Consider the following 12,034-nt stretch of genomic DNA (forward strand, 5'->3'; position numbering starts at 1 on the left):
TTTGCAATCCATTTCAGCATTCTTCACATGAACAGTTCAATGACATTAACTCATGTTCATGCTGTTGCACCATTATCGTTATCCATTCTTCAATTTTTCCACCACCCATTAGGGCTGATATTGAGGATTTCACCAGGACAAAATCTCAGGTGGGATCCGAAGTCTTTCTGCCCCATCAGCAAAATCGCTTGCCTTTTTGGAGTTTATGTGTATTCAGGCCGTTTAGTCTCTGGAGCAGAAAACCCTGAGAAATAGAATGTTACACTAGCATTCAGAAAAGATGAATAAAAAGGTCTAATCTCATGCTTGCTTCAGTGCACATATACTAAAAATTGGAATGATACAGAAAAGATTAGCATGGCCCCTGAGCAAGGATGACACACAAATTCGTGAAGCATTCCACTTTTTATAAAATCTATTAAGAAAACATTCTGCATCCCACTTCAGAGAGTGGTGTCTGGGGTCTTAAACACTAGCAAGTGGCCACCTAAGATGCACCAATTGGTCTCAACCCACCTGGAATAAAGGAGAATGAAGAACGCCAAAAATACAAGGTAATTACTAGCCCAAGAGACAGAAAGGGCCACATAAGCCAGAGACTACATCAGACTGAGACCAGAAGAACTAGATGGTGCCCGGCTACAACTGATGGCTGCCCTGACAGGGAACACAACAGAGAACCCCTGAGGGAGCAGGAGAGCAGTGGGATGCAGACCTCAAATTCTCATAAAAAGACTAGACTTAATGGTTGGACTGAGACTAGAAAGACCCCAGAGGTCATGGTGCCCAGACCTCCTGCTAGCCCAAGACAGAAACCATTCCTAAAGCCAACTCTTCACGACAGGAATTGGACTGGTCTATGGGATAGAAAGGAAACCCTGGTGGTGTAGTGGTTAAGTGCTACAGCTGCTAACCAAGAGGTCAGCAGTTCAAATCTGCCAGGCGCTCCTTGGAAACTCTATGGGGCAGTTCTACTCTGTCTTATAGGGTCGCTATGAGTCAGAATTGACTCGATGGCACTGGATTTGGTTTGGTTTTATGGGATAGAAAATGATACTGGTGAAGAGTGAGCTTCTTGGATCAAGTAGACACATGAGACTATGTGGGCAGCTCCTGTCTGGAGAAGAGATGAGAGGTCAGAGGGGGTCAGAAGCTGGCCAAATGGATATGAAAATAGAGAATGGAAGGAAGGAGTGTGCTGTGTCATTAGAGGGAGAGCAACTAGGAGTATATAGCAAGGTGTATATAAGTTTTTGTACGAGAGACTGATTTGGTTTGTAAACTTTCACTTAAAGCACAATAAAATTTTTTTTTAAATTTAGTTGAAAAGAAATGAAGTAGAGAAACACAAACCCTTAATATAAATACATTGTATTAAAAAAAAGTCTAATCTCTAAAATCTACAAGAAAATCCAACACCTCTATAACAAAAAGACAAATAATTCAATTAAAAAGTGGGCAAAGGAAATGAACAGACACTTCACCAAAGAAGACATTTAAGTGGCCAACAGACATGTGAGGAAATGCTCACGATCTCTAGCCAATAGAGAAATGCAAATCAAAACCACAATGAGATACCATCTCACCCCGGCATTACCGGCACAAATCAATAAAACAGGAAAGAAAAAATGCTGGAGAGGGTGCCAAGAGATTGGAACTCTTATGCACTGATGGTGGGAATGCAAAATGATACAACCATTTTGGAAAACAATATGGGGCTTCCTTAGAAATAGAAATACCATATGATCCAACAAACCCACTCCTAGAGAAATAATAGTCATCACGCGGACAGACATACGCACACCCATGTTCATTGCAGCGTTGCTCACAATAGCAAAACGATGGAAACAACCTAGATGCCCATCAACAGATGAATGGATAAACAAACTGTGGTACACACACACAATGGAGTGTTACGCAACAATAAAGAACAACCATGAATCTGTGGAGCATCTCATAATGTGGATGCATCTGGAGGGCATTATGCTAAGTGAAATAAATCAAGCACAAAAGAACAAATATTGTATGAAACCACTACTATAAAAACTCATGAAAAGGTTCACATACAAAAATAAACAATCTTTGATGGTTACGAGGGAGGGGAAGGGTGGGGATGGAAAAACACTTAATAGACAGTAGATAGTGGAAACTTTGGTGAAGGGTAGGACAGTGCACAAGACTGGGGAAGCCAGAACAACCCGTACAAGGCAAGACCATGGTAGCTCCATAGACACACTCAAACTCCCTGAGGGACTGAACATCTGGGCTGAGGGTTGTGGGAACCATGATCCTGGGGAATATCTAGCTCAATTGACATAACATAGTTTATAAAAAAAATGTTCTACATTCTTCTCTGGTGGGTAGCGTCTGGGGTCTTAAAAGCCTGTGAGCAGCCTTCTAGGATGTTCCACTGGTCTCCCCTCTTTGGGAGCAAGGAAAAATTAAGAAAACTAAAGATACAAGGGAAAGATTAGTCCAAAAGACTAATGGACCACATCTACCACGGCCTCCGCCAGACTGAGTCCAGAACAACGAGTTGGTGCCCGGCTACCACCACTGACTGCTCTGACAGGGATCAAATAGAGGGTCCTGGACACAACTGGAGAAAAATACAGAACAAAATTCTAATTCAAAAAGAAAGACCAAATTTGCTGGCCTGACAGAGACTGGAGAAACCCTGAGAGAATGGCCCCTGGACATCCTTTCAGCTCAGTAATGAGGTTACTCCTGAGGTTCACCCTTCAGCCAAAGATTGAACAGGCCCATGGAACAAGGCAAGACTAAAGGTGCACACCAACCCTAGGCAGGGACTAGAAGTCATGAGGAAACAGGAAAACTGGTAGTAGGGAGCCCAGGGTTGAGAAGGGAGAGTGTTGGCGTGTCGTGGGGTTGTTAACCAGTCTCATAGAACAATGCGTATACTGTTTGATGAGAAACTAGCTTGTTCTGTAAACCTTCATTTAAAGTACAATTTAAAAAAAAAAAAAGGAAAGGTGAATAAGATAGAATGAATGGTCTTGTTCAGAATATCAAAAGGCTGCCAGTTCGCAGAGGCATACCTGGCACACCCTTCTGAGTGTCTGCGTCCTTGTAGATGCTGCTCTGTTGGAAGCCTGGTTTTGTTACTGAGTCACAATGTAAAACTTAGGCTATCTGCTTAGCTCTCTCTGTATCAGTTACCTTATCAGCCAAACAAAGACGAAGTTACGGTTGTCTGGCTTCATCCCTGCTGGGAGCCTGCAGAACGGTCCCTGGTGGTGTGCTCTTGGTGGGTTCATCCACCTCTACAGCAGAACTATCTCGAGAAGCCTGAAAAATTTCAGGGTTTAAGAAATGGACACATTATTGCTTTTTCTTACCATGGTATCTTATCATTCTTTACTTCTGGCTTCTTCTATCTATTATTGGCTTCTAACCTGTGGGCTCTGAATCTGCCTTAATAACTTGATGCTATTTGGTTAGCAGCCAAGCTCTTAACCACTGTGCCACTAGGACTCTATAGTGTAGTGTAGTGTAGTGTAGTGTAGTGTAGTGTAGTGTAGTGTAGTGTAGTGTAGTGTAGTGTAGTGTAGTGTAGTGTAGTGTAGTGTAGTGTAGTGTAGTGTAGTGTAGTGTAGTGTAGTGTAGTGTAGTGTAGTGTAGTGTAGTGTAGTGTAGCTTAGTACGGTGTAGTGTAGCATAGTGTAGCATATAGTTCAATGGTAAAATTCTTGGGCTGCCATGAGTTGGGTGCAACTTGACATTAGCTAACAACAACAACATAGCATAGTATTGATACCCTGTGTGGTCATATAGCACTTATTACAAAATTTTGATTTGGACACATTTTATTTACCATTTGGTAGGATTCATCTCCCTTTTGGCAGTTTGTGCCATTAAATGAGCGGATAAATCAGAAGTAAACTAATTTGTTTGATCCTGCATTAGCGAAAGAACCCAAGTCATCCAAGGTTAACTAAGTAGAACACCCCAGTAAGGTGATCAGCATGGCACAAAAACTCTGCATCAGAGAGGAGAGGACAGAGAGAAAAAGATACCTCTGGCCCACATCCTTGCCGAGACTTCCAGGAATGAGCACTCAGCAGGCTGAGAAATGCCACTAATGTCTGGTGTGTCAGCTCTCCCCAAAGGCCATGGTGCACCGTGGTTCTCTGCTGTTTTTTTGTATCATTAAAAGCAGACTCTTATGTAGCACATGTTTCTGAACAGAAGTTGAATGTACTACCTTAATTCATTAGGGAACATGATTTGCAGTCTATAGAATGGACTCAATGAAGAATTGGTACCTGGAGGGAAGAAGGGGTATAAGCCCAGCATGGAAACCCATGGTCACTTTGTTGTGGGTGGGCTTTTCTGTTGGTATTTTATTCTTTTATCTATCACTGATGGTATTTTATTCTGACCTTCTGTTTGTTTGTTTGTTTTTAAACATCTTGTCTTTTGTCCCCTATTGTTGTTGTTAGCTGCCATCAAGCTGACTCCCAACTCATGGAGACCCCAAGCACAATGGAACTAAATGCTGGCCAGTCCTTTGCCATCCGTATGATCAACTGTGAACTGGATTATTGTGACCCGTGGGGTTTTCACTGGCTGATTTTTGGATGTAGATCACCAGGCTTTTCTTCCTCATCCATCTTAGTCTAGAAGCTTTGCTGAAACCTGTTCAGCATCATAGCAAGCCTCTACTGACTGTGTATGAGGTGCATCACCCAGGAATCAAACCCAGGTCTCCCTCATGAAAAGCAAGGGTTCTACCACTGAACCACCAATGCCCCCTACTTTCCTAAGAAAGAATGTTGAAGTTGATAAGAGTAATATGACAAGCCTGTGTTAGAGACAGGGCCCTCACTTTTGGAAAAATACTTAATGTAATCAAACATTGAATTCTCTTTTTGATTTTTTTTAACTATTGGGCCCTTATAGCTACAAAAACACTCTATCATCTATCTATCTACCTATCTACCTATCTACCTATCTACCTATCTATCTATCTATCTATCTATCTATCTATCTATCTATCTATCTATCTATCTATCTATCTATCTATCTATCTATCTATCTATCTATCTATCTATCTATCTATCTATCTATCTATCTATCTATCTATCTATCTATCTATCTATCTATCTATCTATCTATCTATCATCTATCATCTATCATCTATCATCTATCATCTATTATCTATCTATCTATCAATCATCTTTCTATCTATCTATCATCTATCTATCTCTCTATCATCTACCTATCTATCTATATCATCTATCTTCCTGCATTTAAAATAACAGCTTTGTTATTGTGAATCTAATTCCCACCATCCCATTCAATTGTTTTTCTTTATATATATAGATATTTAAATTTTTCTTATGATAAAATATATATAACTAAAAATTGCCATTTTAACCACATAATTAATTCAGTGGCATTACTTATATTCACTGTGTTGTGCAACCATTACCACTATTTCCAAATTTTTTTCATTACTCCAAACAGAAACTCAGTATCCCTCAAGCAATAACTCCCCATACTTCGTGCCTCCATTCTCTGGAACCACTAATAACCTTCTGTCTCTATGCATTTGCTCTTCTAGATATTTCATATAAGTGGGATCATATAGTATTTGTCCTTTTGTGTCTAGCTTAACTTAACATAACGTTTTCAAGGTTCATTCATGTTGAAGCATGTGTCAGAGCTTCGTTTCTCTTTATGGTTGAATAATATTCCATAGTATGTATGTACTTCATTTTGTTTATCCATTCTTCTGTTGATGGACACTTGGGTTGTTCCTACCTTTTGGCTATTGTGAATAATGCTGCAATGAACATTGGTGTACTACACATATCTGTTTGAGTCCCTGCTTTCAAATCTTTTGAGTATATACCAGCAGTCCAGTCAAGAAGAGGGAATACCATATCCATTGAGAATATCCCATGGAACCCTGGGGTGTCCTTATAGATTAAAAAAAACAAAACAAAACAAAAAAACCCATTGCTGTAGAGTCAATTCTGACTTACAGTCAGACCCTATAGGACAGGGTAGAATTTCCCCCATAAGGTTTCCAAGGAGTGGCTGGTAGATTTGAACTGCCGATCTTTTGGTTAGTAGCTGAGTTGTTAACCACTGCACCACCTGGGCTCTATAATTAAGAGGAACAAAATTGCTGAGAAGCCCCTGAAGCGAGGTAGAGTTTTGAAATTTTGAAATACACATTGTTAGAAAGTTCATTTTAGAGAATTTCAACCATTGATTTATTATTATTATTTTTTTAATACTCATTGATTTTGTTCTTGAACTTCATGTAAATGAAACCTTCCAGTATGTTGTAGTTTTGTGTCTGGATTTTCTTGGTCAACATAATGCCCCTGAGAGTCATCCATGTGGTTGCATGTATGTGTTGCTTTTAGCTGCTGTTGAGTTGGTCCCAGGCTCATGGCAATCCCATATGTTACAGAGTAGCACTGCTCCATAGGGTTTTCTTGGTTGTAATCTTTACCAAGGCAGCTCACCAGGCCTTTCTTCCATGAAGTCACTTGGTGGGTTTGAACTGCCAACCTTGGGTTAGCAGCGATCGCAAACCACTTGCTCCACCTATGCTCCTGTTGCATGTAGACGACCCACATATTAAGTAGCCTACTAAAAGCAATACAAAATATTGCAAATGCGAATATTAAAACGCTTGCTTTTTCATCTCACGTAGGAAGGAAAAGAAATATAAGTAGTCCAAAGCACTGAAGGCATTGGCAAACAACAAGTCTCCAGGAACTGATGGAACACTAACTGAGATGTTTCAACAAACAGATGCAGTGCTGGAAATGCTCAATCATCTATGTCAGGAAATTTGGAAGACAGCTACCAGGCCAACCTACTAGAAGAGGTCCATAAAAGAAGTCCGTATTTATGCCTATTCCCAAGAAAGATGATGCAACCTAATGCAGAAATTATGGAATAATATCATTAATAGCACATGCAAGCAAAATTTTACTGAAGATCAATCAAAGGTAACTGCAGCAGTATATCAACAAGGAACTGCCAGAAATTCAGGCCAGTTTCAGAAGGGGACGTGGAGCCAGGGATATCATTGCTGATGTCAGATGGATCCTGGCTGAAAGCAGAGAATACCAGAAGGATGTTTACCTGTATTTTATTGACTATGCAAAGGCATTCGACTGTGTGAATCATAACAAATTATGGATAACACTGGAATGGGAATTCCAGAACAATTAATTGTGCTCACGAGGAACCTGTACATAGATCAAGGGGCAGTTGTTTGGACAGAACAAGGGGATGCTGCATGGTTTAAGGTCAGGAAAGGTGTGCATGAGGGTTGTATCCTTTCACCATACCTATTCAATCTGTATGCTGAGCAAATAATCCGAGAAGCTGGACTATATGAAGAAGAACGGGGCAACAGGAATGGAGGAAGACTCATTAACAACCTGCATTATGCAGATGACACAACATTGCTTGCTGAAAGTGAAGAGGACTTGAAGCACTTATTGATGAAGATCAAAGACCACAGCCTTCAATATGGATTACGCCTCAACATAAAGAAAACAAAAATCCTCCCAGCTGGACCAATAAGCCACATCATGATAAAAGGAGAAAAGATTGAAGTTGTTGAGGATTTAATTTTACTTGGATTCACAATCAACACCCACGGAAGCGGCAGTCAAGAAATCAAAAGATACATTGCATTGGGCAAATCTGCTGCAAAGGACCTCTTTAAGGTGTTGAAGAGCAGAGATGTCACCTTGAAGACTAAGATCCTCCTGACCCAAGCCATGGTATTTTTAATTGCATCATATGCATGCAAAAGCTGGACAGTGAATAAGGAAGCCTGAAGAATTGACGCCTTTGAATTGTGGTGTTGGTGAAGAATATTGAATGTACCATGGACTGCCAAAGGAACAAACAAGCCTGTCTTGGAAGAAGTACAACCAGAATGCTCCTTAGAAGCAAGCTGATGGCATCAGCTCCAGGGTAAGGCTTTCTCTCTCTGTCAGCTCTGGAGGAAGGTCTTGTCATCAATCTTCCCCTGGACTAGGAGCTTCTCTACACAGGATCACCAGCAGATACCAGAACTAGCAGAGAGGCCCACGGAAGGAACTGACACCCTGCCAAGACCCTGATTTGGACTTTTAGCCCTTCTAACTGTGAGAAACTAAATTTCTGTGTCTTAAAGCCACACACTTGTGATATTGTGTTACAGCAGCATGAGCTGACTAAGACGACCAGCCTTCAAGTCTTCTCAGCTGAGGCTCCTAACGTCATAGAGCAGAGAGAAGTCATCCCCACTCTACTCTCTCTGAAATGCTGACCCATGGTATCTGTAAGTAGAATAAAATGGTTGTCTTAAGCTTCTAAATTTTGAGGTGCCTTTTTTAGGCAGCAGCAGTAACTGGAACATTCGTAAAGCAATATTTGAAACATAGATGTGGAAATTAGTTCTCTTTTTCTCCTTTCTTTTCTTAGATCACTCTTATGACTATTAAGATGCCAGAGAAAGCATCTGATAATATGAGTATCTATAAAAGCAACAAATTTGAATAACCATAACAAACATTACATCACATAGATGCCTCAGAGATAATCAGGGATTAGGGACCAGCCAAACAGTAAGCCCTGGCACAGCTGTAGCAGATTCTGTGCCAGCAGGCAGGTGCCCAGGGTTCAGCCCTGGACAAAAGGTCAGGAGAGGATGGGTCATTCAGGGACAACGTGTCACAATTCCGCAAGAAGTGTTCCTTGGGATTTGCCAAGCCCCCAGTAGCATGAAGTACTTGGAAAAGGGGTTAGGATCTAGTGTTGATTAATCCTGAGGCTTGGACGGTGGGGCTAGGCATGGGCTTCTAGCCCTGGCTCTCCTCTCCTTGTGGAACCCATGTGATCTGCTGGTAAGTGATCGTCCAGGACAACACAGCAAAGGTTGGGAAAGCTTATGACTCAGTGAACTCACAAGAGACCAGGCTATGGCAACGCAATCAGTTTCACATCCTATTCATTCATCCATTTGGAGTTTCTCAACCACGGCACTACTGACATTTTGGGCCAGAGAATTCTCTGTTGTAGGGGATTGTCCTGTGCATTGTAGAACATTTGGCAGCATCCCTGGCCTCTATATACTAGATGCCAGTAACACCCTACTCTTCAGTTGTGACAACCAAAAATGTCTCCAGACCTCGCCAATTGTCCCTGGAATAAAATCCTCCCTGGTCGACAATGACTGCATTCATTCATTCAAGAAATGCCTAAGGAGCATTCATCACATGGCACACACCTAGCGTACTGGGGCTGGAGAGATAGTAGGGTGCCACCAAAACATGGTCCTCGCCTTCCTAAAGCTCCTAGTCTAGTTAGGGAAACTAACACTAGACACATAATTATACAAATAACTCCCTTTCTTGGGAAAATTATGTTTAATAAAAAATCTGAATGGTCTTTTCAAGTAGGTGTCAGTTCTAGGATAAGATCCATAGATACAGAAATGCCAGGCGGCAGGGAGAATTGTTATTGATATTTCATTGCTTTTTTTTTTTTTTTTGGCTTTGGTTTTCCTATAGCTTTAATCCACAAAAGCAGCTCTAGTGGCACAGTGGTTAAAGCACTCAGCTGCTAATCAAAAGGTTGGCAGTTCGTAACCCACCAGCTACTCCACAGTAGAAAGATGTGGCAGTCTGCTTCCGTAAATATTTACAGCCTTGGAAACCCTGTGAGGCAGTTCTACTCTGTCCCATAGGGTCACTATAAGTTGTGATTGACTTAACGGCAATGGATTTGGTTTGGTTTTAATCTGCAGATATCACACACCTTCAAGCTGAAATGTAAGGGACACCTGTTAAAACTTCTGTCCAAAGGCAACACGAGAAGGCAGGAAGGGACAGGAACTGGTTAAATGGACCAATCTATTGGACTATGTGTATGTGTTGGGGCAGGAGGTTGTGGTGGTGGATATTTTTCGGGAAATGCTAGAGAAAGCCAACAAATGTTGACCATATAAGTTAAATAAATTTACTCTGTAATTATTAATTATTTTGGACCTTCCACTTGGCCCTAGCAATAAATGTACAACCTCCAAAGATAATGGTACTGCAAGTTATAAATAGAAATGTATTGTAATGAGGGAACCTATGTAAGTGACCATTTAAGCCATCCCAGTTTGTCTCAGATGTTCATGAGAAGTTCACCACATCCCTCCCTTTGCATATTTTTGGCATGAGGATTGTGCCAGATTTTTTGGAAGCCTGGCAGCTGAAAGCTAACCATTTCATTGGAAAATGTTGTGCAAACCAGATCCTGCTGTCTGCTAGTCATAAACATGTCCTTTCCAAGAATGGGCTCTCTAAAACAATATGCCCTAATGCTTTTTGGGTCAAAATTAATTACAAAAGACTAGCATTAGTGCTTCTGTGGTGCAGTGAATTACTTAATATGGCCCTTCTAGCCATAGTCTTTGTGATTCCCATACAGTGATTGGGTAGGACTATGCAAATAAGGTGCTTGTGGCCCACCAAGGGGATTTGGACAGCTTGCTAATAATACAAATAAGGTTCATGGAAACCTGTAGAACTGTGCAAATAAGGTGTATGGAACCCTAATGAGAGGATTGGTCAGTTTTGCCATCCTGCTAGGCTTGAAAGACTAACAATCCCAGAGCAGGGTGAGACCTCACTATGAACAAGAAGAAGACACATGAGCAGAGCAAGTCTTTTGGACCCAGGGTCCCTGTGCTAACAACCTCCCAGACCGAGAAGACAGAGAGAGGGAGCGTAAGACGGCAAGAAACAGTGGCAGCAGAACAAGGAGACCAGTGTGAGACAGTGTAGTAGGATTCCTGGCCCCAAAGCAAGATGGTTACAATGGGTGTGCCAGTCCACGGAGTGAGAGAGCTGAGCGCCTTCTAGCAGGAGGCTTGCTGGCAGAGAGGGGTGCCTCCAGGCACTTGGTGGAGCTAGGCTTGCTGACCCACAGAGAGAGAGAGCTGAAAGACTTCAGCCAGGAGGATTCTTGGTGGGGTGGCGTACCTCTAGGCCCTTGTTGGTGGAGCTGGGCTTGACGACTCACAGAGCAAGAGAGCTGAGCACCTTTGGGCCAAGGCTTGCTGGTTGAACAAGGTGCCCTGAGGCACTTATTGTCAGAGCTGAAGAGCTTTGTAATACTTGCCTGAGCAGGGCAGAGGCTGTGGCCAGGGGCCGAGAGGACAAGGGCCAGAGAGAGGCACTGCTGAGAAGAGGCTGTTTTGATCAAAGAGCTATATCCTGAGTCATTCTTGATTCTGAATTGTAACCTGTTACTTCCCTAACAAACCCCATAACTGTGAGTATTGTCTGTGAGTTTTGTGTGGCCATTGCAAAGAATTGTTGGACCCAGAAGAGAAGTATGGTGTGCTGTGGGAGGGACGGCTGGTGTCGGAATTGGTAAAAATGTTGGAGAAGGGAGGCCTGTCTGACCTTCACCTGGTAGCAACCAGCCTTGGGCTGTTGGTACTGATATTGATTGTCCTCCCCGCTTGTGAAGTTAGAAGAGGTTGGACAACGCTGCCACCACGCCATTTTTATAGCTTCCAACTATTGATTAGTGGGTTAGTGAGCTTAGCACAAGGATCAAGTACACCTGCAATTTGACTCTCTTAGAATTTTTGTTTTGTTTTTGTGGTGTGATGGATCACTTTTGTGTGACCTTTCTAGCCATGGTCTTATAACTTCCACCGAAGTGATTGGGCAGGACTGTGTGATAGGATAATTGTGGCCCACCAAAGGGATTGATCAATTTTGCCATCCTGCTGGGCTTGAAATGAAAGATCAGGAGAGGCAGGAAAGAGAAGATCCCGCTACCACCAAAGAAGAGCAGGGAGGAGTCAGCGCGTATTTTGGACCCAGGATCCCTGCACTGAGAAGCTCCTGGAACCAAGAGACAGAGCTGTAGCACTGAAGGCAGCAAGAAATGGCAGCAGAGACTTGGCAGCAGAAACCCAGCAGCAGGAGACAGCATGGTGGGCTTCCTGGACCATGGAGAGAGAAAGCTGAATGCCTTTGGTCGG

The 12,034-nt window shown here is 42.3% G+C and overlaps 1 non-coding gene across 1 annotated transcript; it reads left to right on the plus strand.

Annotated features, from left to right (window-relative positions):
* The first annotated feature begins 302 nt into the window (after positions 1–302).
* Positions 303–409, plus strand: LOC126067856 (U6 spliceosomal RNA). The gene has a single exon (XR_007515471.1). It is a non-coding gene; the product is annotated as a U6 spliceosomal RNA (small nuclear RNA).
* The last annotated feature ends 11,625 nt before the right edge of the window (positions 410–12,034 follow it).

The sequence above is a fragment of the Elephas maximus genome, chromosome 25, assembly GCF_024166365.1.
Source record: "Elephas maximus indicus isolate mEleMax1 chromosome 25, mEleMax1 primary haplotype, whole genome shotgun sequence".
NCBI classification, from domain to species: Eukaryota; Metazoa; Chordata; class Mammalia; order Proboscidea; family Elephantidae; genus Elephas; species Elephas maximus.